At 52.9% G+C, this 26,393-nt stretch overlaps 1 protein-coding gene across 6 annotated transcripts in view; it reads right to left on the bottom strand.

Annotated features, from left to right (window-relative positions):
* The window catches only part of Zmiz1 (zinc finger MIZ-type containing 1), a 207,182-nt gene that overhangs the window by 142,965 nt on the left and 37,824 nt on the right, over nt 1-26,393 (bottom strand). For all 6 annotated transcript variants that reach the window (XM_085828427.1, XM_029468727.2, XM_021182703.3 and 3 more), the window contains exon 2: nt 20,010-20,114. The gene's annotated coding sequence lies outside the window, so the exon portion shown is untranslated. The remainder of the gene's footprint in view (nt 1-20,009; nt 20,115-26,393) is intronic.

The raw sequence follows: 26,393 nt of genomic DNA, 5'->3' as shown, positions 1-26,393 counted from the left end.
AGAGACATTCTGACTGCCCTTGCTGGTGTGAGTGCCTGCAACTAGCTTCCTCCTGCCCTGGCTCAGGCCTGGCCTGGCTATCAGGCCCCATCAGCCTAGAAGCTGCCTATAAAAGCAACTCTGAAAATCCAGAGAAGAGTGAGAGGCGTGGCTGAGGGTTCCCAGATAAAAGCCATCTCCATCTGGCCCCAGGAAGCTCTTCATCTACCCTCATCTACCCTCATCTACCCTCACAGTGCCTGAGTACAAGGACTCCTGTCATTCTGCTTCACAGACAGGGGTGGGGTGGGGGTGTGGCCACAAAAACAACACTAATGAGGGTGTCAATCAACGTCAGAGCCATGGTTTTCACCCATGTCCCACCCCACAGCCCTGAGAGCTATGGCTCACCCTAGTGTTGGTTCAGGTCCCTTACCTACTAAGTTCCTGAGCACATTTCCAAGGCCAGACCCTGGCTTCTGAACCGACGCCCAGGAACTTCATTTCTCCTCAGCATTAGGGACTCTAGGAAGCAGTTTCTACATAGGCCTTGTAATGACATAAGGGTACAAAGAGAAGGAGTGGGGGACACAGAGAGTAATGCAGGAGAAACACTCCCTGGATTAGAAAGAAGTTGGACAATTCAGGAGGCAACAGAGCAAAGCTGGGTGGGTAAAGCACCCGGGATGGATGCAGAGAGCAAGAAGTAAGAGCTGGTGGGATGGAGACACGGTAGAAAGCAAGCCTGCCCACCGAACGTTAAATACCTAACAGGAGATGACAAATCAAATGGGAATTACTGCGGTAAAAACATAATTAGAAACTTGATTGAAGTTAAACAGAATTTACATAACACTGCAAATTAACTTTACACAACTATTCACTGGGAAGGCGAAGAAAAGGCATTCCATTAGTAATCTATATTTAAACAATGGGCACTGGAAAGCTCTGGGGTTCAGAGAAAGGTGTCTTCAAAGAGGGCGGGATTGCTGGAGAGTTTGATGCAGCAGTGCCGGGACAGAATCCACAGTGGACTGTGCCTTCCCTTGGGGAGCAGGGTACCAGATGGCATTCTGAGGCTAGACTTGATGGATTGCTGTGTGGTTCTGGGCAAGTGTCTTGCTTTCTCTGGCCCTCCCTCCACTTCCTCAACTCCACAGTGAGAATGCCAAAAGGTGGTTTATGCCTGGATATTCTAGAAGAATGTGGAAGATGGTAGGGCTTGTTTTATTCTAGACTTTGGGTTCAGATGGCTTAGGGCTAAAGCCCTCCACCCCCTCCACCCCCCCCCCAGTAAATTAGCTTCAGCATCCTACACACTTTGTTCTCTCCAGCCCTGGCTTACCAATCTGTTTAATGGCGATAAGTCCAGCCCTGCCAGAGATCACCGAGGCAGGAGAGGATTAAGACAGAGACAGGTGGAGGGAGGCTTAAAGAAAGTGAGTCTGAAGGCTTGGGATTACTTGGGCATCCACAGGGCACGTTAATTAGATTACCCACAGTATCCTGCCACAGAGGCGACAGAGAGCCCCATAGCATCAAAGCAGCCTTGGCTAGTTTCCCTAATCCTAATGCGATTCACAGGGCACCTCCTCTTCCTTTGTCCCAAGAGAGATGGGGTCAGCAAGTCCTCACCTGAGTTCCATACACTTCTCAGACTGAGAAATGTCAGAAGCCAACCGCTTGCCACCCCTGCCAGTGCCTGCTCTGAGGGCTGGCCTTGCTCCTGTGTCTCCTGTCCAAAGCTCTGTCCTGCTGAGCCTGTACCTAGGCTAAGGCTACAGGCAGGGCAGGGCTTCTCTCTAAGGAGTTCCATATTGTTCTGTCACACCCCACCAGCCACCCAGCCTCAACCGTACTTCCAAAAGCTCTAGGGAGGGGGTGGCATGGGCACCCACTGTTGTTCCTCTGCCCATCTGCTGTGGGGCACATGAAGGGCCTGCAGGGTCATTAGAGAGGAAGGAGATGATGACTCAGGGATTCTGGGTCCAGCACACTGCCAACATGGGGCAGTCGCAGCTTCCAAAGTCCTGCCAGGGTAGCAAGAGAGGAACACCTCCCCCTCCCCCATCCTTGGCAGCAACAAGTACTCTTTTTGTAGCTCACTAGCCTTGCTCTGGCCCAGAGGAGACATGCTGAGAAAGAGCCCAGGTAAGAAAAGAAAACAATCACGGGATAGAACACAGTCCCCTGCCAAGGCAGCGTGCCGTGGCTGGCTTTCTAACCCTTCGGCGGCCCGCAAGAGTGGCTCTCTTTTAAAGCAGAGATCTTTTTATCAGCTCTTGCTCAGGGATAAGATAGGGGTCTTTCCCTTGCACTGCCTCCTTGAGCCCTGTGACTTGGACAAGTGCTACGGGGAGGGGCATAACATTGAGCTCAAGAGCCCTAGATGGGCAGGAGCTCAGAATGGTCCAACAGGACTTTTCAAGGAGTGAGAAATAGGCAGGCCTGAAGGCCTGGTGGGGCCTCGACAGATGTACAGAGGACCAGGACAAAGGCTCACTGGCAGCCTAGTGGGAGTCCTAAGGTCCTCTCCACCTGTATAGCAGAAGGAAGTCTCCAGGCTCTTCTCCCTCTCTAACAGCCGTCTCTGAATACCACTTCCCTGTTAAGGCCTCTGAGCTTTTGTGTTTGCTCCCTCTGTTCCCTCTGTATCCAGGTGCCCTTCCCTGCTCTCCCATTCACATCCCTCTGACCACTTAGAACTGGCTCTGCTCTCCTCTGTCTCCCTGGCTGCCCCCTCCTGACATGACATCCATTCCTGTCCCCTCCCCATCTGTCCTCCTCCCCAGGGCCAGATGGCTGTGACTCAGACTCAGACTCCTGGCCTCCACACTCTCCACAAGCTCTCTCAGGGTGACCTCATTGGCTGCATCGCTTGCAACACCAGTTATAAACAATTCCCAAATGTGTCTCCCCAGCAGGGCCAGTCGTGGCCACCCCTTTCCAGACTCAGGTCTAGCTGCTTCCTGGCTCCGCCCTCTGAGGCTCAAAGGTGCAGTGCCTCCACCCATCCAGAGTAAAGTGCCTGCTTGGGTACCAACTCTGAACTCCCCAGTAGTCCAGGGGCTGGGAAAATGTCAACCTCCCTTCTCCTCTGGCTCTGTCCCAAATCCAGCAGTCTGCCCTGACCATCCTTGACCCACAGGGTCCTCCAACTGAGACCACAGCAAGCCTGACGCAGGGTTTCAGCAACATTTAAATTGGGAAGCAGCTCATCTCTTCCTAGGACCTGGCAACAAGGTTCCTAGGACCTGGACCACCACCTCTCTTTATCCCCTGTCTCCAATTGAGACCCTCCTCCCTCTCCCACCGCCCTAGTTCCAAACTCACAAGAGGCCACCCTTAATGAGCCATCAGAGCCCCCTGCCCCACATAGCATGATACCTCTCTTTCCTGCCTGCATCTTTTTTTTTTTTTTTTTTCCAAAACAGGGTTTCTCTGTATAGCTCTGGCTGTCCTGGACTCACTTTGTAGACCAGGCTGGCCTTGAACTCAGAAATCTGCCTGTCTCTGCCTCCAAGTGCTGGAATTAAAGGCGTGCGCCACCACCGCCCAGTTTCCTGCCTGCATCTTACAACCCAGCCTAAGCAGGTGAGCGACAACCTGAGTTCAATCCACATGCTTGTTGAGACCTGTATCAACGCTATCCATGTTTCCTCAAAAGCATAAAAATCACCGTCACGGGACAACCAGTTAGTTGTATTCCCATTATTTATCCCCCATGTCAAAAGCACCTGCCACAGAACCAACCCCCGGTCAGACACTGCACCACACCCAGCCCTCCTCACCTCCTGGTTCAGTGAGACACTGCACAGCCCTGAGGATCACCTCTAGGGAGTAGAGCTGACTCTGGAGATCCAGAGTCTGCATGCTGTGCCCTCCTGGGACATGGCTGGAGCTGCTCTCTCAGAAGCCACCTGTGTGGGTGCCCTCTGTGTGGGTATGTGCATGTGAGGGCACCTCCATGTGCCCACGGGAAGCTGGAGGCCAGAATCACTGGATCCCCCTAGTATTACAGGCAGTGTGAGTGCTGGAAAGCAAAGTTAGGTCCCCGGGAAGAGTAGTATATGCTTAACCATGGAGCCTTACTCATTTAATTTTTGTATGCGTTTGTGTGCCACATAAGGTCAGTGTTGAGTGTCTTCTGTATTCACTCTCCATCTTCTTTGTGTGTGTGTGTGTGTGTGTGTTTGAGACATGGTCTTACTATGTCTTACCAGCTCTGACTTGCCTGGAACTCACTCTGAAGACCAGGCTAGCCTTGAATTCATGGAGATCTGCCCGCTTCTGCCTCCCTAGTGGTGGGATTAAAGGTGTCTGCCACTACACCTGGTTTTCCACATTGGTCTTTTGAGACAGGGACTCTCACTGAACCTGGAGTTCACCAGTTCTGCTTGACTGGCCAGCTGCTGAGCCTCAGGGGTCTACCTGTCTCCATCTCCCCATCCTCCAGACCCAGTGTGTAGCAGAGGAGAGCCACAGATAGTTAGGTATTTCTAATGCATTTCTCTTATTCTTTAATAAATACACAACCTAAATAAACAAAACAAAATGTATGTTCTTTCGGGTTCTGATTTTAGAATCTAGACTCACTGCAGTGAAGTTCTGGCAGAAGAGTGTTTGCAGAGAAAACAAGGCAGAGAGGTAAGTGCCTGCCCTGAGCATATGACAAAGTCTAGGTCTCAGGTGCTGGGAGCGTGCAGCAGTAGCCTCTCTCCAGCCCATGCCTAGCCCTACACAATCTCTGGGCTTGGTAAAGAGCCTCTAGAGAATGAGGCGACTGGATGAAGATGGCAATGCCGAAGTCTGGGATCCAAGATGGTGTCCTTTCCCAGGATTCCCTGAAGCCCTCCTCTTTCTTCCATCAGACTCCTCTGGTGATCGTTGGCAGGGGCTAGAAGCATCAATCCCTCTTTGGATCATACCAGGAGCTCCAAGCATACCCCTGATGATACAACCGCATTCCTGAGCCTTGATTCTGTGGACTCTAGCGCAGCCCCCAGCCTTCTTTTGACCTTGGTCTCCCTATATATTTGTCTTTGGAATAGGCCTCGATGCTGTTGGTTCTAGGGCCTCACAGTTCTAGGGCCATCTGGGGCTTTGCAGCTGGAGACCCTGGCTGGGCCCCACTGCCTGCCTTCCTGCTGAGAACAGGATGTGGGTGTCAGGAGGTGAGGAGAGCAAGGGGCCGGGTTGGGAGTGGCCTTGGGTTGGGACTTCCTGAAGCCAGATCGGTTTACCACAGTCAGTTGGGCTCAGGACCGCACAGCTGTGAGTTATAAATGGCCCTCTCAGAGCAGGGTCTAGAGGCCCTGATGCCAGTGGAGGCAGCAAGTGTCCATAGTGCCTACCCAGGGGTCTTCCCCAGCTAACGGCCTAGCCTCTGGAAGCCAGTTCTATCTGTCCTGCCCTCGAGAGCTATGAGTTCTCTTTATGCCTCACTCTGAGGTTACTGATAAGGGGGCTGACACCATCTTCTCCTTAGCCTTCAGGTGAGAATCCTGTGGTCTTGCTGACTAGGGAGATCCTTTTGAGCAAGGCCAATGACCTGACACAGGACACAGGGTCCCTGACACCAAACTGGGCACACAGCCAGCTACTCCAACGACAACCCAACAACTCAGCAACCTGCTTCCCATAGCCTAACTGCCTTCCAGTGCCCGCACCAGGGCATACACAGGGGAGGAGGGAGAGAGAGTACGGAGGTCTCAGCCTGCTTGCTGTGGCCCTCAGCTTAGCAAAGCAGCAGCAACTCGGCCTAGCGCCAGGCCTTGGTGTGATGCGCATCCCAGGCAGGAGGTGTTCTGAGGGCCCCTTCCCCCTGTGGGCTGCCTGGAATCAATCCTTCAGGCCATGCTCAGCCTGGGGCACACCACATGGTCAAGACTAAGAGGCCTCCTACTGGGACCAGTGAAAGGGGGGGGGGCACAGAAACAGGCACAGTGACAGGTCTATGACAGCTGAAGTTTATGGCATTTTGGAGGCCCTCTTGAAAAAATATGTAAAATTGTAAATGCCTATTTAGAGTTAGAAAAATCAGAACAAACTCCTGGATCCTCAGGAATCCACATCCCATTTCTGGCGAGGCTTCTTTAAATGACTGACCAGAAACACTTATAGTGAGAAGCTCCCAATTACAACTTGTGACACCTCTCTACCTGAAACACTCCACAGCTCCCAGGAACTCCAAGACTCCAGCCAGCTTCTCCCTAATCTTTGCTAAACATCATCGTGGTAGCGAAACTGTTAATACCGACCAACTTAGGGCCATTAGCTGTACCATTCTAAGTACTTTATGTCAACTGACTCATTTAGTCTCATGACATCCTGGGAAGTACACGCTGTACCCATTTTAAAAGATGAGGAAACATAGAGGGACACGAAGAAAACAGCTCAAGGTCACTGCCAGGATAGGAACCCAGACAGGCTGGCACTGTGCCCTGACCAGTCCTCTTGGCCACCCCACCGAGAAGCTGGAAAGACTCCGAAAGCAGCAGCAGCAGCAGCAGCAACCAAGGGTGGATGCTAAGTATACCCATTCATGTATGCATTCATCCATGAACGACATCACTGATTCATCCCACCTGGCACCAACGCCTCAGCGAGTGAACAGGCCCCCTGCTCTGCCTCACCATACTGGGTTTTCTGCATAGGTAGAAAGGGATGCTGCCTCCACTTGCCAGGGCAGATAGATAGATAGATAGATAGATAGATAGATAGATAGATAGATAGATAGGGTTTGGAGCGGGAGAGACCTTAGACATGGACAGGGCTGGTAGTGGGGTAGAGGAAGGGGCTGCTCAACGTCACCCAGCTTCCTGCCAGGTTCTATCCCACATCAGAGAGAAGAAGTGGCTGGAGAGGAGTGGCCACAGGGGCCAGCCTGTAAGAGCAGTGAGCTCCTGAGAGGTCTGCAGCTAGTCCTTTGGAGGGCAAGGAGAATTGCTGGAAGCCTGGGGTCATGAAGTCAAATGATGGTAGAACAGGCTAGCTGGTGGCTGATGGAAGAGGAACAGGAGGAAGAAGAGGAGGAAGAAGGGGAGGAGGAAGAGGAAGAGGAGGAAGAGGAGGAGGTGGTAGTGACAGGTGTCTTTGGCCACTCCAGCCATGCCTTTGTTCTTCCCTCGCCTCCCATTTTCCCCTAAGGTCTCCAGGACCACCCAAGGGTTGATGAACTGAGGGTGTCTGGTAGCACTGGGGGGTCCCCTCCCACAGATAGCATATCAGGAGGTGGGTGGCCCAGGGATCTATCCATGTCCCACAGTATACCATGACTGCTCTGAGCACTTCCCAAGGAGCACTCTGCACGAGGCTCTCAGATGTCTCTCGGGCCCACCATCTCCTACGGAAGAGAGGAGGAGACCAAGGTCTCAGAAGCAGCAGGCAAGATGAAAACCCTGGCTAAAAGCCACCAGGGCCTTGGAGCTGTTCAGCCTTAGTGTCTTGAGACTGGCTTGGAAGACAGATAGACAGTAGGGAGCCAGCCAGGGGCTCATTGACCTCCTATCTACAGCCTATGACATCAGAGAGGCCAAGACATAGGCTGTGCCCTGTGTCAAGTGACCTTGGGCAGGAAGCTACTCCACAGGTCCTCCCACTCTCACTCTGCATATGGCCAAGAGAGTAAGGGAGACTCTGGAATGACCTGGGAGTGCTGTCTGCACCTAGGATAAGGTAAGGTATCTATAGATCAGGGAATGGCAGTCAGGACTCAGGTCTCCGGGTTCCCAATGCCAGGGACTGGCTCTGACTTGGAAGTCATCATCACCCGGGCTCTTTCAGTGTGTCCTCCTCCTCTGTCACCAGATACAGCAAGCCCATCTGCATTCCACCTAAATTATTTATGTATCATTATTTAAATCATTTTAAACCAATCACCTTCTTTTTTATATAGCCTCATCTAAAGTACTATCGTCTGCCAAATCATGGGTCTTATATACTAATTATACATATTTTCTAATCCACATGAAAATAAATACATAATATTAAAAAATGTGAAATCAGCCCCACACCTGCTTCCTGGCACATCAGTGTGCAGGGCCTGGGAGAGTGCAGGCTTGTTGTTCAGGAGCCTCTGTTCAGGTGGGGCGGATGTGTCCATGAGCACTATGGCTGTTGTGGAGCCAGAGCACAGGTGGGAAGTGAGAGGAACAGAGAATTCTAGAAGAGCACAGGGGCTTAGCTGGGCTGCCCCTTTCTTCCATAGGATGGACAGTTTGAGCCCCAAATTCTTAGTCCATTTCCCAAGACGTGCACAGCACACTGGCTGAGTCCTAGAAGGTAAGTCCACACAGCAGAAGTAGACATCACCTCTCGCTGGGAGATGGGGGTGTCTCAATCTCCCCCAGCTCCATCAGTCAGACCGTAGCCTAAGCACTCATGGTTGCTTATACTAAATGTTCCTGGTGAACCCCTGCACCCCAGACAGGCCCCCTGACTACTTTCCCCCCAACACCCAACCAGGAACCTTTAGTGCATCTGAGTTCTAAGGTTGGGCGGGGCGGGGGCAGGGGCGGGGGAGGGGGAGGGGGAGACAAGGTCATCATGTGTGACAGCCACAAGATTAGACAATCAGCTAATCACCAGCAAATCTGAATCCCATCTTTACATAGAACAAATATAGTATTTACGTAAAAGTTGTTAAGAGTTCCTCTTTTTAATTAGCAGAAATAAATGCAAGATGAATGGTAACTAGGCAGCTGGCGGATTTAGTAGCACAGTCACGCCTGCAGTAGTACTCCAGTCCTTACACACAGCGCTCCTGGGGTGCGGCAGACCCTACGTGTACACGGTATTTATAAAAACCAAAGTACACAGGGCCAGAGAGCATAGCCTGGCCTTGCTGGATGGTAAAGGTCCTGGCACTGTGCAGGGCCCAAGAGGGGAGAAGCCAAGATGCCCAGCAGGGAGGAGGGGCTGTGAAGATACCACCAAGGCCTCATGGGTCTATTTCAGGCCTAGCATGTGTCTAGAGAAGCCCGGAATGGACCTCCCCAGCAGGAAGTAAACGAGTGAACAAGGGGAAGGTAGCAGCTGTCCTGACCCTCCTGACTCTTTCTCTGCTCTGGCTGCTTATTTCTTTGGCTGGCGCTGGACATTTACTGGGTATTTCTCAAGCTGCTACCTGAGGTCCATACAGAGAAAGGGAATTTTTTCTTCCTTTCTTCCTGAACCTCCCGATGAAGGAGATCTAGGGGTAATGCTCTCAACACATTGGCACTGAGAAGTTCCCGGCCAGAGGAGCACCCAGTATTGGTGGGGGCCAGGGAAAGGAGTCCAGAGGAAGAGATAGAGATGGGAATTGGGTTTCCAAGGATGCATAGAAGGGAGTGTAGCAAACACACATGAAGGGCGGCAGTTGCTGTGCTCACGAGTGCCCAGGGTCATGGAGGTGGGAGAAGGAAACAGGGTCTTGGATGCCAGAATAAGGCCTCGTAGAGAGGGCCACTCGGAGAGATGCTCAGCCTCCCCCTTGGCTGGTCTTTCCCCAGTTCCCCTCCCCCAACCCCAGCACCACAGAGAGGGCCAGGTGGACCCCGCCATTAGAGGCAGCTGGTCTGGCTCAGCAGAGCACGCACTGAGCAGAAGGAGGCTAACCTGATTACAGGAGCTGTCAGTCTGCAGGAAGGGAGGTGGCTGGGGTGGGCGCTGGGAATGTACGGGAACGGCGCAGATGGGGCCAGCCTGGGGTTCTCAGTGACGGGTGGTCTCAGGAAGCCTGGGAAGCACTGGGCAGTCAGTGGACAGCCCCTACCCCCACTCCAAAGCTACAGCACCCTGAGGATGACGAGCAGCTAGCCCCTCCTGGCCACAAGCTCTGGTCTCTAAAAAAAATGAGCTGGGGGGCAGGCACATTGGCCTCCAGGCAGGCCCTTTGAGGTTCATCACACTCCCTACCACTCCCTCTTGTCTTCCACTAGACCAGTGTCTAGGCTCCTGAGTGTGCTGCCCGTGGATGGCTAAGCCTGAAAGCTGCAAAGGGCCTGGACTCAAGCAGACAGAAGCCCAGGGTGGCTAAGAAAAAGGCTGGCAGTGGGACAGCCTCCCTGCCATCATGACACTCACAAAGTACAGCTGGGAACCCAACTGGCTCTCAGAGTTCACTGTACCTCCATTATGACGGGGGGGGGGGGGGAGGGCTGGGGGGGAGAGGTCCCTCTACCCTGGGAACAGTGGTTCCTCCCCACAGGAACTCAGAGAAGCAGGTAAGGGAGGAATCTGAGAGCCAAAGCCCTGGGTGGCAGCTTAAGGGTGCCTTTGAACACTGTGAAGCCCTTTCACCTCTTCAGCAGGGCAGCTCTTGACCCTCCCTCAACCCCCCCACTTCCCAAAGGCATCTCAAGCAGCTTTTATGGGCAACCCCACCAGGTCTAAGGACTGGATGCCAACTCCTAAGAAGCTGCTTTGGATTTGTAGAAGATCAAGATCCCACCCTCAGGCGTCTCTGCTCTGTAAGTCCTGCCTGGGGCCAAAATCAATACAAGTCCTGTGTCACTGGGGCAGGAGCAGGGCCTGCTATGCTATTCCTTCCATCTAGGGAGGGGCTTGGGGGGGGTCTCCTCTGGCCCTTGATCTCAACCCCAACTGCAGGCAGCAGCTGAAGGAGGGGCGGGGCAGTATCTCTGGGAAGCCTGGAGCTCATGCAGAGCTGCCTAAGTGCTTCTCTAAGGAAGCACTGGGTGTCATTCATCAGCTGGGTTTCAGGACTGAGCGAAATCAATGGTATCTGCACTGCAAACTCATCATTAGGACGGGAAAACTCTGCAATGGAATTGATCTGTTTAAATATAATAACACAATTTAACAGAGGGCTGTGGGGGGGAGGGGCAGAACCTCAGCTAACAAAACACAGCCCTGTAGCTCAGAGGGAGGCTTTGGACCACAGGGGAGCCTGTGGCAAATCACCTTCCATGGTGCCTGCTGAGCCCCTTGAAGCCAGGGTGAGTTCCTGGCTCCAGGTGGCCCAGATATGACCTCAGCAGCAGTAGACCCAGAATCTGGCCTGGCTACAGCTGTGTTGCACTTGGAGATGATTTTGCTTGAACACGGGTTCACCCAACACACTGTCATTAGCCCCGGCCCCCGGGGTCCAGACACTTGTGGAGAGAAAATGAATGTACCCTGAGGTCGGATCAGAGGGTGCTCAGTGGAGATGGGGTGACAAAGAGACAACATAGACCAGCAAGCACTAAGTGGGGTTCTTGGGGTGTCAGGAGCCCTGGGAAGAACTACTAGGACAGAAAGGTAGGGGTGGGCATTTGAGTTACATCAAAGACAAAGTCAGGCTTTTAAAGATAATGGACAGCTCAAGAATGAAGCACTTCCCTGCCCCGACAAAAAAAAAAAAAATGGATAAGCAATACACCCATCATCCATACAATGTCCCAGGACCCCAAACATTCTTATCACATGTCACTTCATTTAATTCCTGTGCCCATGATGAAGGTGCTATTGTTACCCATATGTCATAAATTATCTGGGCTGCCCAAAGTCACATAGCTGAGAGCTGGGAGCACATGCCTGCTCACTCCCCACTGCGGAGCTCCACCCCCTCTCTGCAACTGAACATCCCTGTGAACAGACAGGCAGCTCCTGTCTCCGGAAGCTGGGCCCGAGCCACACTGGGTAGCTGGGGGCAGCAGTTCTAGGTAGTGTCTGAGAAGGGTGTGAGGAAATAGTTAAAGCTTTGTTGTTCTGGTCCAGCATGCACTGCATCCACAGTGAAGCTAGGCACGGACTAGGCACAAAGCCAGGCTTGCACAGAGGTGCCACACTACCCATACCACCAAAGGCCAGAGGCTGAGGTGGGCTAAGAGAGGCCCAAACAGCTCTCTGACCTCACCCAGCCAGGAAGATGGCCTGGATGCCTGCCATCTTGGGACTTTTCTCTGGTTGTGATAGGAAGCTGGGGAGACAGAGAAGGATGGGAGACCATGACGTAGAGGCAGAGACACAGTAAGGCCTGGCTGCTGGCAGGAGCAAGATGGGGAGAGGGTCAGAGATCCAGACATGATTAAAGGGTAAGGGGATGAGGCAGAGGTGGGTGGAGATGATATTCCCCGCTTCTTCCATAAGAGACCTGGCCTCAATATGCACTGCAGTCTATATTGGTTAACAAATGACCCAGGACCCCAGGGCTCCTCACCCCAGAAGTCCTGGCCTGGGCACTGGTAACGCAGGCCAGCAGCTGTTTCAGGCTCCACTCTGTCCCTCTGCTGGTACTTCTCTTTTGTCAATGGTGTACTCCATTGCTGTACCAGGAAGGTCCTGCTGGGGGCTGGGGGATTGGGGGCGGGGATCCTTCTGCCTTTCCTATTACATCTCAGGGCTAGAGAGACAGATGACTCAATATGATGGGACATCAAGATGGAAGGCAAAGGGAGAATCCCCAGGAACTCAGAGGCCAGCCAGTCTAGTGTCCATGTCCACAAAAGCAAACAGCAAGAAAGCCTGTCTCAAACAAAGTAGAAGGAAGGTGACCTTTGCATGTGACCTTGAGCACATGCCACCCTTTGTCCCAAAAGAGAGTTGAATCCCCAGGATGTGGAACTTGTGTGCTAACCCTGGGGCAGGATGAGGTATGCTCAGCTGTTTGGCCACTCAAGAATCTGGGCTGACTCTTGATTCTGACTTCCAATGTCACCCCTTTCCAACTGTGGGTGGCCTCTCTGTGCCTCTGTCTCCTCATCTGGAATGCAGTGTACAATAAGGACCTTGTGTAGGGAGGTTTGGGGACTGAATTCGGCATCCCATGTGCTGTGCTCAGCAGCTGACACCAGTCACTCAACATGGCAGGTGGCCACTATCATTATCACCAACTGAGCAACTAGCCTCAGTGCAGGAGGTGCAGCCGATGCGTCCTGCATGCTAACTGGATGTGCACGCGCATGCGCACTCTTCTGTGTACGCAGGCGCTGATGACCAAGCCCTCAGACTACTTAGTGTAAGTTACGCCATTATCGGATTGTTTTGGCTGAGGAAACTGAGGCATGCTGGGGTAGCCTGTGCACAAGGCGTGAGTCCAAACCTGGAAAACCACTTCTGTTTCCACTGGGCTGAGTCCAAAGCCAGCCAGCCACTGGATGAAGGCCAGTGTCTACACACTTCTGGTCATGCTGACCCAGGACACGAACCAGACAAACACTGGCTAGGCAGGCATGGCAGGCCATCCGGGAGCGCACAGGGAATGGGCAAGAGGCCCTGACTGGAAAGACATGAAGTTGCCAATCCTTAGCCTGTTCTGGAACGTTCCTTTCTTGTTCCAGAATCCCATTCTCAATTATTAGGTTCCCAGTAGAGTGTATGAGAACAGCCCGAAAGGTGCTCAGTCCCTGACCCAGCCTTTCTGTACACTGCCTCAGTATATCCTTCCCGTACCCTATGGTCACGCGGTGCTGTCCACCTTGGGAGGTGGGGATGCACGCAGGCTCCCAACATCCATGCCAAAGCCTGTCTCCTTTTCCTTTCTGGAGGGGTAAGGATGGACAAATAAACACCTCACTGCATCTGGGTCCAGCATAGAGAAGGATGAAAATTGAGTTTCCCATCAACAGAGAAGAGAGCATGCCCCTGCTGAAGTCCAGGGATGGGGTGACCACTCTAGGCAGGGAATGTCCATGGGGAAGGAAGAAGATGGAGCTGGGGTCCCAGCAGGGCCACTGTGGACAGCTGGAGGACATGGAGACCTGACAGAGACTCCTGCTCAGAGTGCAAGGCGGAGCCTAGTGCCACCCCAGGATAAAGGTCACTGAGGCGGGGAGCAAGCGTAGGCTGGGCAGGGGCTGTGGGAAGCTGGCCCTAGCTATTTTTAGCATCTTTATGCAGGAGGGAGAGAGGCCCTTCTCCCTACCAGGTAAATGTCAGCAGCACCAGAGCTTGTGGCCAATTAGAGCAGATAAAGTCCAGGAGGGAGGAGTGCAGGGCCTTGCCTCCTCTGGACCTCCAGCAGCACTAGCCAGTGGCTCCCTTAACATACAGGCAACATCTGCTTGGTCCCCAGAAGAGCATGACCAGGATCCACGATCCGCAGCGTGATTTTAGATTGGCTGTGTGACCTTGGCCAAATGTCCTGCCTTCTCTGACTCCAGCTTTTCCCCCATTGGAATCAGGCTGACACCAAGCTGGTATTCTGAGAATGACATGAGTCAAAGGTCATGGAGAGGCTTTGGGTTCAGCCACCCATGCCACCATTTGCTGTAGGCAGCTGTGTACTCTGCTAGGGTACAGGAGATTCATGCGATCCCAGGAATCGGAGTCCAGGGGGCCTGGGGCTGTAGCTACCGAGGACAGGAATGAGATGGGAACAAGACCATGGTTGAGTCAGACACGACAGACACACAATGTGGGGTGATCAGGGAGGAGCCCACAGGGCCCGGAACTTGCAGTGATTGAAGACTGGTGTCAGCCGTGAAAGTCTCCCCGTGTACTACTACACTTGCATCAGAGCCTGGGCCACCTGCCACAGCCTTGGGAGGATCACCCTCTCCCTGCCGCCAGCCTCTCCCTGGAGGCAGTTGTTTATAGGAAAGATGGGATGCCCAAGTCAGACCATTCTCCCAAACGCACTCCGGGAACAAGATCCTCATCCCACAGGTAGTAGGCTTACAATAAGGCCAGTCCCTGCCCCCTGGATGGTTTAGGCTAGGAAACTCTTGGGGTCTTGTTTATTTGTTTGTTTGTTTTTTAAGACAGGGTTTCTCTGTGTAGCCCTGGCTGTTCTGGAACTCACTTTGTAGACCAGGCTGTCCTCGAACTCAGAAATATGCCTACCTCTGCCTCCCAAGTGCTGGGATTAAAGGCATGTGCCACCACCGCCCGGCTAACTCTTAGGGTCTTAAACTGGCCTTCATCAGCCAGGGAAAAGCTCTGAGCCCAGCTGGAGTTTCCTTCCCCAAGGACGAGACATTTCTGTCTCTCCCTCAGCAAAAACCCAAGCGCAGCTTGTGCTGACCAAAGGCAGATATTCCTACCAAAGCCTAGAGGTTGGTGCCTGGAGCCTAGAGAAGATCCAAGGAAAACTGTGGCACAGAGTGGAACATTTAGGGAGTTCGTACAAACTCTATTCTTCTGGCACCTGCACTTGCAAAGCCAGATACCCACCCCTGTCCTTTATCACCCCCTCATCCCTCTACATGGTCCTTGGGTCAGCCTCTTTGGCCAGCCTTTCCTGAGGCTTGGATGCAGGCAGTGAAGTTCAGGTTCATTCTTGAGGACCAGCTGCAGGACCTTACCCCAGGTCACAGGAACACCATTACTGCCTCCCAGATTGCAGAGCAGATGGACACTCAGCGTCCTTCTATAGAGGGAGCTGATAAGGATTATGGGTGGACTCTGATCTCCAGTCCACTTTCTGTCCTCCTCCATAGCATCCTGACACCAAGTGAATGGGTCAGGGTGGAGGGGATGACCCAGAAGGCAGTGATCAGTTTTCTCAGAGCTGGACTCCTCAGCCCCTTCTAGGTGACTCTCCACAGACAACTGAACTTCCCTGCTCCTGCTCCTTGCAGTAACAGCTCCTCATATGACCTTTTTTTCGGTCAACACAGTGCTCTGGTCACTCCTGCTGGTCCCCTCTGTCAGCAACACCATCTTCCATACAGCCAGAGTAGCTCAGGAGGGCAGTGTCTGTAGGGGTAAGGCTGGGTGTGTCTCTGGGCCTCAGGTCTCCTTATGCCACGGGGACCTTGGCCAGGTGACTTCTGAAGCACATTCCTTCCCTGGGACAGAGTGTGACATTTTGATGACTCAAGACAGTGGCCAGCTCAGGGTCTTCTCCTTTGCTATGAGGTATGTGAGGGCTTTGGACCCAGAGACAAAGGCACAGGTAGAGCTGTCGTTTACTCTGAGTGTGGCCTGGGCATGTGTCTCACAAACAAGAGCACGGCGAACTCCAGGCAAGACCTGATGGATGAGCAAACCTCAGCAGGAGGAAGAGCTGTTTGTATTAAATTCACAGAGTGCTTTAGGGGCCTTCAGTCCTAATATAAGTAGATAATTGGTTTAGCCAGAGAGAAAGCTAGCCTAGTCCACCTTCGGAAGGACCCAAGTCATAGTCTCTTGTGTCTGGCGTAATGTAGCTGTAGCTGTGTACCCCCTGCCTGGTTTCTGGGCTTCCGTAATCCCAACTTGTCCCTCGGGAACATGCACCCCAAATCATGAGCTGAGTTCAGACCCTCGAAGAGTGAAGGACCGATATATGTGCAGAGGGTGACAGAAGGGTGGTTGGCTCCCCCTTGGACTGTCCTCATCCTGCCTCTGGATAGGTAGGCTTTTCCCTCCCAGAAAAGGTACTGGGGGCTTCAGGACCTGCTGGGGCCCAAAGGTCCAGGTACAGGAGTAAGCCTTCCATCACTATCCCTCTTCCCCCAGCCTGGGAACTAAGGCTCTGGCTCTACCTCCAGTGTGGCGGCTGAGGCTGAACCCTAAGTCCCCCAAGAGCTGCCCTTGCTCCCATTCCAGAAGAAGCCAGGCCAATCCGGGTGTGAGCCTCTGGGGCACCAGAAACACCTGCTTCCAGCTGTGGCTGAATAGATCTTCCTGGCTGTCTGTGAGGCTGCCAGGATACACAGACGACACCCCAGGAGACCTGTGAGGAACACCACAGTGCGTCTCTTCCTCCAAGCAGACTTCTTGGCTACCTCCTTGGTTTTCACCCTCACTGACTGGTCACTTCTGTGCCTGTCCACCGCAGTTCTGTGAGTACTGCGTTGAACTTACGCTCAGCCAGTTGTCTAGCCACCATCTGAATTTAGCAGGAGGGACCAGCATGGTTCCAGTGCCTGTGAAAGCCAGTCTGACAGCAGGGAGAACATACGCTTTTCAGAAAAAAAGCTTGATCCCAGTTCCACCAATGGCTGTGTGACTCCGGGTAGGTTTTCTAGCCTCTCTGTGTTGTGAGTTTCCTCATCTGTACAATAGGACAAATTCATCTTTCATTGGATTGTTGATGCCTTAAGATTTACCTTCTAGTTGTATGGGCTGAGGAATGGCATCAGAAAAGGGCAGGAACTTCTCTGAGGTCACACAGCAGCTCTGATGGAAAGGTAGACCTACCCTGCTGACCCACACGGGCAGGAATGAGCAGCAGGCTGTAGACTATCTCCAGCTCCAGGCTGGAGTAGCAGGAGGGGGTGGGGGCAGGGCAGGCTAGAGAGGCTGCTGGTGGTGGGGTGGCTTGGAGGCCACAGATTCCAGGCAGGGCCTGGGGCATGCATTCTCAGCTGGACTGAAGACTGACAGGCATGCCACAGGCGGCCCTGGAACTTCAGTTCTGCCTGACCTCGGGCTGGGCCCAGCCAGCCTTCTGCGTGCTGGCCTTGGCAGCCTACACTGTGCTTAGCCCTAGAAGTGCACAGATTGCAGATGATTACATCACTTCCTGGAGTCTGGAGGCTGGTGGGGCAGCAGTGGGTGACTCTTGTCATGTGGCTGCCCAAGGCACATGCATGGACTCACCTCCTCAGGAGCCCAGATCTCTCCCACCCTTTCCCACTATGTCTTCTTAGTGGTTCCACAGCAAGCTCACTCTAGGAACCGCGCCCATGTATTCTCACAGCTGGACTCAACCACGTCATACACCCTGACTGCTACCACCGCTGATCCGCAGGCCCTGCTGTGTCGTCAGAGTGCTATCTGGACCCTCCCGAAGCAGACTCCCCTCCTCACCTGCAGATGATGCGGTGGGGCTTAAAGAGGCGTTGCCACTAGACGGGGGCAATAAAAGAATAGAGACATGGAGCTTCAGGAACCCAGAGTCTAGGCCCTGAGCTCACATTCTTAACCCCGTAATGTTCACTGCAACCATCCAGTGTGCCCTTCCGCTGTACATTCCAGCCACTGAAGGGGCAGACTGTCACAACCTGACAGGACACCCTCTCCTGTACATCTGGACTTTCCAGCTGTGATGGTCAGAAGCAACTCAAGTCTTCTCTCCTCTGCCCAAGTTCTGTGTTGACTCACTGTATCCCCTCTGAAGGAGCAGGGCTGAAGGCTGCCTTACTCTGGTGGGCCAGACCTCCAGGACCTACTAGGTCATCTTCATCAGCCTAGAACCTGGAGCCTCTCCAACTAAGGTTGGAGTTGAATTTTACAAAGAGGAAAGAGTCAGACTCCATGGCAGAGCCCAGGTATGGTCCTCTACAGCCATCACCCATCTCATGACCTGGGTGGATCTTACCACAGCCCAGAAGCTTGGAGAGGTTTCAGGCCTCTCATAGCCTTCGGTTTTTGCATCCAGCCAATAGGAATAATGCCCTTTATGAAATCTAATGAGTTATGCAAGCACTTTGCCCACTGCAGAAAACCACAAGAAACAGCCCCTGGTTGAAGCAGCAGGAAACAGAAGGCTCCAGGCATCCAACCCACAAGACCGAGTGGACAGAAACAGGTGGGGGTGGGGTTGGAAAGCCCAGACAGGAGGCTTTGCAAACAGAAGCCTCTGGACTTTGCTGGAGCGTCTCTGCTGCTGAATCTTCCCTTCTCTCTGTCCCTTGACATATATGCTACCTGGTCTGGTGGACTTGAGAAATACCAAAACCCAGGTTGGTCATTTTAGCGGGGCTGGGACTGTGGCACAGGGATTGTAGGACAGGCTGGAACAGCATACCCAAGAGAGCTCCCACACACCCTAATGTAACCTCTCCCCAGTTGCTTGGGAAAAGATGGACCCTGGCATCACAGAGCCTCCTACTGTGGGAAGGGGCACTGCGGCTCATATAGTGGATGAGGCTCGGAGGCCAAGGGACCTTGTGCAGGTTCAGTGGGCTGTGTATGCCTTCTAAGTGGTGGGACCTCAGGCAGGGTCAGCAGGCTGTGGATGGCTGTAAGTGGTAGAGCGCTCACTTGATGGCTGCCACTTGGATGGAGATCTGGCTTCACGGGCCACCCTTTGACACACTAGTCCTCAAGCTTTAAAGGACCTCACTGTGCCATCACCATCTTGAAATCGTTGATACTTTGTGCACAACTGACTTTGGTTTTTTATTTTCCATCGGGCCCTGCAAATGATACAGCTGGTCCTGCTACCAACAGATTCTCACGGGTACTTGGATGCAGGCAGAATGGCTGTGAGTTAATGTTTGCTTGCTTGGGACTCTCTATAGGAGCTGTGTCTTCTGTTTGGTCTTCCATGTTTCCCTCTTATCAACATAGTAATGCTCTCTCCTTCTCCAGGCCAACTACAGAGCCTCTCCCCAGGGTTCATTTCTGGGCTTTCTACCATAATATAGATGTTATTCTCAGGCCTGAAAGGGACCCAGCAGAAAGGAGAGCCCGAGGGTGCAACATAGTTAATTAATATCAATTCTGGCCCTGTCATCCCTGCCTCTGTAGCCCACCCTCTCTAGGCCTCAGTTACCCCACTCAATGTGACATGGCCAACTTCCAGAGGGATCCAGATCAGAGAAAGCTAGATCGTAGCAACCAGCACAGCCTGTTCACTTTGTAGAAGACTTCTCCTTTTTCACTGAGTTATCACTACTGAGGAGACTCAGCCCCAACCCTCAAAAAGGAGCCCCAGGATGGGGAAACCAGGAGAGAGTTCAGGGGTGCACAGACCTGACCTAGAACCCAGGTTTTGAGCAGCATGTGGCCTTGGACAAGGTACCAAGGCTCAGTCTCCTCATCTGTACATTGGTGATGGTGACAGCCACTTCTCAAGGGCAGTTATGGAGGGAAAATGGTACCAGTGTATAGTCAGGTACTCACAGGAGCAGAAGATGTTATTATTGCTATGACTACTGTTATTATCTCTGTGAACTAAACTAGAAGGTAAAATCCCTTAGCAGGACGGAGAGACCTACCAAGCCTACACAGGGTACTGATGGTAAATAAACCACACTCCCAACAACGAGGCTAGGCCCATGCCCTCTCCTCTCCCGCTTCAGAGCTCAGGAACAAAACAGAAATTGGGAAATGAGACATTTCCCCAACCAGCTCCTCCAGCCAGATCTATTTCAGGTGGCCTCAGATAGCTGCCCACCCCTCAGTGGCCGATTCCCAGTACCAATACAGCTGGCCCATCCACTCACCTGCTAGGGCTCCTGCCAGTCGATCACAACTCAAGGCTATTGTGATGTTGGGGAAGGGAGGCTGTGGTGAAGGAGATGCTGAGTGGATTCTATGCTGTCTGAGTCCTGCAAGAAAAAGCAGAGAGGAAAATGAGCTCTGAGTTCAGGACTGCAGGAAAACCCCGAGTCCCCTAGCCGACCTCTAGTGTGCCCTCAGAAAGGTCTCAGTTTCTTCATCTATAGACTAGCAGGGGAAAATATCCCTCTCACAGGCAAGAGACTTGACTGTGCACAGGACCATGCCTGCCAGGGTCCCTCAGACTACCTCCTGGGGAATAAAGCCCGGTGCCCAAGAGGAGCTCCACGGAAACTGGGGGCTGTAGCTCCTCTTAGAAGAGGCTCAGGGTCTTGGAATTCATACCCTCAGTGACCTGTATGCAGACAGCAACAGTCAAACCTCCATGCACACCACCACTATACCCCACCAGCATGCTTCTAGCTCCCCCCCCCGCTCTCTTCTGGAAACCTGAAGCCAGGGCTCGGAGAGGGCAGCATCAGGAGCCTCTTGCAGTATCTGCACAGGTGTCAATTGAGCAAAGACCCACATCAGGCCGATCTACAGCTGGCAAGCCTTCCTAAACTCCCTTCTGGACGCTAACTACTGCAGGTGGCGCAAACACTGGCATTGCCACTGTAGAGGAGGGTGTGAGACAGTCTGCTGGGCTAGCCCAGGACCCAGAAAATCCATTTCAACAGCAATGTACACAATAGTTCAGGCGGTTCATCAGTACCAGGCACAACAGCCCCACAGTGAACACTGCACATGAACACAGGCACAGAATAGACAGATTAGTGCATCATGCACACGCCCTCAAAGTATCAGGAGAAGGTGGCACTAGCCATAGCCACCAACAGAGCCATGGGCGCGAACACACTTGGAGAGCACTTGGACCAAGGTCAAAAAGAGACAGGGGACTTGGGGCTGAAGCACAACCATGTAGCAGCTTCTATTAAGGGGCAGTTAGCTCTTCCCCTGTGACCCGGTGTAAGCCTTCAATCTTGCTTTGAGAATTCAGTGCAACTGGCATTTGCTGGGTATAGAGACCTAGCTACAGGAGGCTCTACTTTTCTGAGCCTGACTCTCTGAAAGCCTTAAGACCTCAGAGGAAGGCATTCTACAAGGAAGGAGAAAAGAGGTCCAGGCAGCATCCCAGCCCAGTGCCCAGTAGGGGCAGAGGCCTCAGGTGACTGGAGAATCCTAAGGGACATCCCAGACAAGGAGGGGCCTCTTGCAAAATGCTCCCTTCCCCCCACCTCCAGACCACTCCTTTTAAAGTGGAACTGATAACCGAGACCATGCTTCACCAATCAGAATCCTTTGTGTGGTGGGAGTGGCATCTGAGAGGAACACACGGCCTTCTCGGGAGTCTGGAATGTTGTGCTTCTTGGTGGCGCAGTGGTTACACAAGCATGTTCACTTCTGAGACCATTTATTCAGCTACATGAGTAGGGTAGGACACTTTCCTGAGTGACATTTCAATAGCAGCTGAGTGGCAGGTCTGGCTCCACCCTGCACTGCCCCCATGCCCCACCTCCCTACTCTCCACACTCCACAGCTGCCTCCCTCACCTCTGCACCTGGGATGCCCCACCCCTTCCCACCATGCCAGGTGGTGCCTTCTGCAGAAAGCCTCCCATCCTTTTCTGGGCCCATGTGTGCTTGCACAGTTCTGGGCGGAAGGGAATAGAGCCTATCTCAAGCAAGGTGGAGTCTTTTTCTTCTGACTCCAAAGATTCTTCAAGCAGGTGGTACCCTCCATCTCCTTAGTCTCCCAGAGAATTGAATCCTACAGTGATCTGTCTCCAGGTGACACAGATCATAGGCCAGCATCAGATGAAGTGATGCTTTACCGTCAGTGAAGACCGAAGGTGAAGCTGAACTTGGGGATGCAAAGAGATTTCCGTGATGGGGGAGAATTAAGGGGTTCTCTTGTTGTAGATGGCACCATAAATGTGTGCCCTTCTCCCATAAGACCACAGAGCCTGAAGGGCCAAGGAAGAGGCGTGGGAATTGACTCCTCTGAAGTACCTCTGGGTAGCCCTCAGGCTCAGTCTGCATGGCAGCCTTCACACCCTGCTGGGCAACAGAGTCTCAGCTGAGTCCCAGTGCTAGGGTCTAGGCACATACAACCAACCTCTTGTCTTCATCTTCCCAGCTCCAGCCCTGTTTTAAATGTATGTGTGACCACTAGCCCCTTAGTTCACCACCCATGAAAGGTAGGCTAATTCAATTATCTTGGATAAGTCTGTTTTCCCTCTTCCGTGGAAGGCATGAGGGCCAATAGGCCAAGGTGTTGTGGGTCTTGGGTCTTTTTCTGTCCCTACTGTGCCAGCAACAATTCCAGCTAACAGCCATCTGAGGTAGCCAGCTCACTCTACAGAGGCCATAGCACCTACTCCCCACCTCAGACACCCTTTACTAAGAAAGAGATGCATGGGTGAGCCACAGCACGGCCAGGTCCCTGTTGGAGAAGTCTGCTGGAAGGCAGCTGTTTGTATGTGTAGGGGTGAGTAGGGTGAGAACAGCATCCCTAAAGGTATTCAGGTAGAGGGAGGGCCCCCCGAGGTCACAGGTAGATCAGACGCAAGCTGGACTTCAATTTCTCAAACTCCCCTGAGGACCAAATCACTCAGATGATTGCTGAACCCACAGTGTTCTGTCCTCTCCCTGGAGAGAATGCAGGTCTGGAAGACAGCCCAGGAATTTAAATTGTTAACAAGACCTCCCAGGTGATCTTCTGCCTCTGGAAAGATAGGCAACAGAGGCAGGTGACCTTCCAGGTCCTTCTGGGTCCAGAGATTATCAGCTTTGAATATCGCTCTCCACCATCCCAAACCCATCTGGAAGATACCAGCCCTCCAGGGCAATGGTCTGAACACATCGTTAACAATGATCTAAAAGCTCCAGGAGGGGGGAGGGGTAAGGCTGGGGGGGTGGGTTCATCCCATGGTGGTAGAACCAGTTCATCTCCTTCCCAGCTCCTGAGCCCCCAGAGCCTCGTGCTTAGCATGGGGCAGGGTTTGGGGGAGCAACAGCTGTTTGGCTGCTGTTCAGTGGGGCTCCAGAAAAGCAATTATCTTGCTCTTAGCAGAAAGGCATGGGCCCTTTTGCACACACACACACACACACACACACACACACACACACACACTCATCCCAGGCCAAGATGCTGTGGTGGCCCTCATTGCCACCCACTCCAGACTCCAGATTTCTGACTCGCTCGCTCCACCTCAACCCTCTGAGCACACTTCCAACACTTAAATCATTTAGCCTGCTAAACCGGAGACGGCAAAATGGGTGCTATTTCTTAAAAACATACAGAGAGCGTATTAAATTATTGATAGCCATTAAACAGGAGGAAAATATTAAACAGCTCTCAGCCCTTATCAATCATTCATGCAGTTTCCACTGGGGTGTTTTCTGGAGTGATCACTCGGGCAGCCCGGGGAGCTGGCTCCTGCCAGCAAGGAAGGCATAGGCTGGAGACAGGCCAGCAGCAGGCTGGCCCCAGCCCCAGCCCCAACCCCAGCAGTCACCTTGGGTAGGGGTATTTGGGGGCAGGGAGGTAAGGTATTGCACTTGCTAGCGTGCAACCCTCCGCTCTTCCCCACATCATTAACAAAGGGAGACTCCAGCACCGCCTTCAGGAGCCTCTTAATTAAATCCAGCCTGCTTTTATTGGGCACCTACTATATATCAGGCCTGTGGGATGCACAAATAAACAAGTCTCAAGGCCCTCGGGGGCTAATGGCAGCGGCAGTGGGGAACCCATTGCAAGAGAACGTGACTGTGCTCTACAATGATGGAGCCCAAACTAGAGGCCCATGGGGAGCTGATGCAGAGAAGACAGGACAGTGGTGGCAGAGGCCACCAAAGAAGGATTCACTGAAGTAATTCCTGGGGGCACTCCTGGGGGGTGGAAATTGCCCTGAGAGTAACTGGGGAGTGGAATAAGAGGATAGTCTTGGTAAAGACTGAATACTGCTTGGACCTGCTTGAGGGGCAGCTACTGACTAGGTGGGATAGCAGCTTGAGCACAGGCATAAGGCATAATAGATAGGAGGCTAGCACCCTCAGTGTACACAGGCAGGAGCTTGGGGTTCACCCTAGCTGCCCTGGTCATTATCCCCACCACACTGGTACGGCAGATCCATTTCCTGGCTCTGATTCAGGACACCTAAGCCAGCGTGACGCAGGCCTGGAGGCTGTAGGTCCAAGGCCCTGCTGTATCCAGCCACAGACCAGCCTGGCAATGCTACCCTTGGGAGACAGGCTCCCCACTGCTGCCTAACCATGCCAAGGACCCAGACACCACCAGGGCTGTGGGAGCCAGGAGATACCTGATACTGCTCCGCCTCACGGTGGAGGGAGCAGCCGCAGCCAGAGGCCATGTGAGGATCCCAGGCCCAGATGGGCTGCTCAGTCTGACCCTGCTCCTCTAGCCATGCCCAGCACACACTGGTCTTCCCGAATGTTTTTCAGGGCTGTCACTTGCGGCAGCAGGGGCCCTGCCAAGTGTGGATCACACCCTTGGTGGAGCAAGCTGCTGTCTCAGGGAGATGTTTTATGGAGAGGAGAAGTTTACCATCACACCAGGGACTGGAAAGGTTTCACTGGGAGAAATTCAGTCTGCAAAGTGGGAAGCGACAAAAGGTCCCTTTCTCAGATACTTGGACCATCATTCAGAAAGGGTGGCCTGGGATTCAGGGAATGTCCCTCAGGTTTCAGGAACCTATGGGGTAGGGGAATGAGTACATCGAGCCGATACAGGGGTGAGACTCTGAAATTAGACCCTGCTCTGCCATCAACTGTCCCCTCCTGGGCTCTGCCTGAACACACAGTGACGGATACTGGGGAAAGCCACACGGCTCCCGTGGGACAGGGGTGACCTCCAGAGTAGCTGGATACAGCTTGCAAGGAGCATGGAATTCCTGAGGTTGACCCCAATCAACACTGCTCTGTTCACCTCAAGACCCAGAATGACGTCATGTTCCAGCCTCCTTTGTGCGCTTGCCAAAGGCTCAGGGCTCCTGTGTATCCCTGTCATCACCCCCTTCGGGTTGTCACATATGATCTCTTCTCTCTAATTCAGGTTTCACACAGGTGCCTGGCCCTGGGCAGAACTTGGGAGCAGGCTATCTAGAAAGTCTTGCTGACCAGCAAAATCAAGACCCAGATGGGCGTAACCCCAAACAACTGCTCCTGGCTTTACCTCTGACTTCCTATTGCGAGTTCTTGTCATGGTCAAACTCCCAGTCTCCTAGCTCTTCACTTATTGCTGTATTCACAGAAGTCTCTGTACCCCAGTCATACGACAATTACTCAACCCTTCTGGACTGTCTTGACCCAGGGCCTTTGCATATGACAGTGCATTCTCTACCCAGCTCAATCCTGCTCTCTGGTTGTAACTGATGCACACTTTCTACATTACTTTAGACTGAATTCTGGTCACATCTGTTCTGATCTAACTGGGGGACATCATGAATATCAACAGGGCTCCTTTCATCAACTCTTGGCACACAGGGTCAGGGTGAGCCTCTAACTTTATTACACCCCAAACCACCCACCCCCACCCACCAACCAGAACCAGTTCTCCCTCATGGATAACCTGCAGAGGTCTCACAGCAGTTTTAAAAGCTGTTCCCCAGAGAGAGGGTGAGATGCTCTTAGCCAAAAGTAATGAGACTGTATTCTTGGAGTTCCCGAGCCAAAGGAAGGGGCAGGCTTTGGAATTTCCAGGCAAATGCCAACAGAAATTGGCCACAAATGAATCATTAACTTTCAAGTTGAGAGCTCAAGTGCTTGTGCCAAGGTCTTCAACTCTGGACTATGTGGGCCACTTGGCTTCACTTGGTTCATGACTGAGGCCACCCCTGCCCCTCCCCCACTGGCCATCTGCTTTACCCTGGGGCCTCTGTTCACCAAGAGGCAAGGCCATCTGAGCCAGAGCAGCCCTAGTGGCTAATGGGAGAGGGTTTGCTTTTCCCCGAGACCCATTCCAAACCTCTGTCCTCTCACCCACACCCTTCACTCAGAGTGACCTCTCCAGCTAGCCAAACCCTTTCTGTCCTCTGAAGTCTGTATGCATTCTAGCCTGCCTTCTACCTAAGCCTCGTGATCCCCCAAGCCCCTGCAGCCCTGCTTATGTCTCTGTGAGGTTTACCTGAATTGCCCTGAGTGCCTGGGACTCATTTCTGCTAGGACCTTTCTCTACTCCTCTATACCCTTGCAACAGCCAGGAATCTGGCACCACCAGGGACCCACTGGACACAGGGCTCAGTTGGAATCCCACAGCTCTAAGCCCAGGGACAGCAGTTTGCTGAGTTAATATAAGGCCTGCAGCTC

Source organism: Mus caroli, unplaced genomic scaffold, assembly GCF_978045245.1.
Source record: "Mus caroli unplaced genomic scaffold, Mus_caroli_1 scaffold_12, whole genome shotgun sequence".
Taxonomy (NCBI): Eukaryota; Metazoa; Chordata; class Mammalia; order Rodentia; family Muridae; genus Mus; species Mus caroli.
This window is presented reverse-complemented; position numbering and strand designations above follow the sequence as displayed.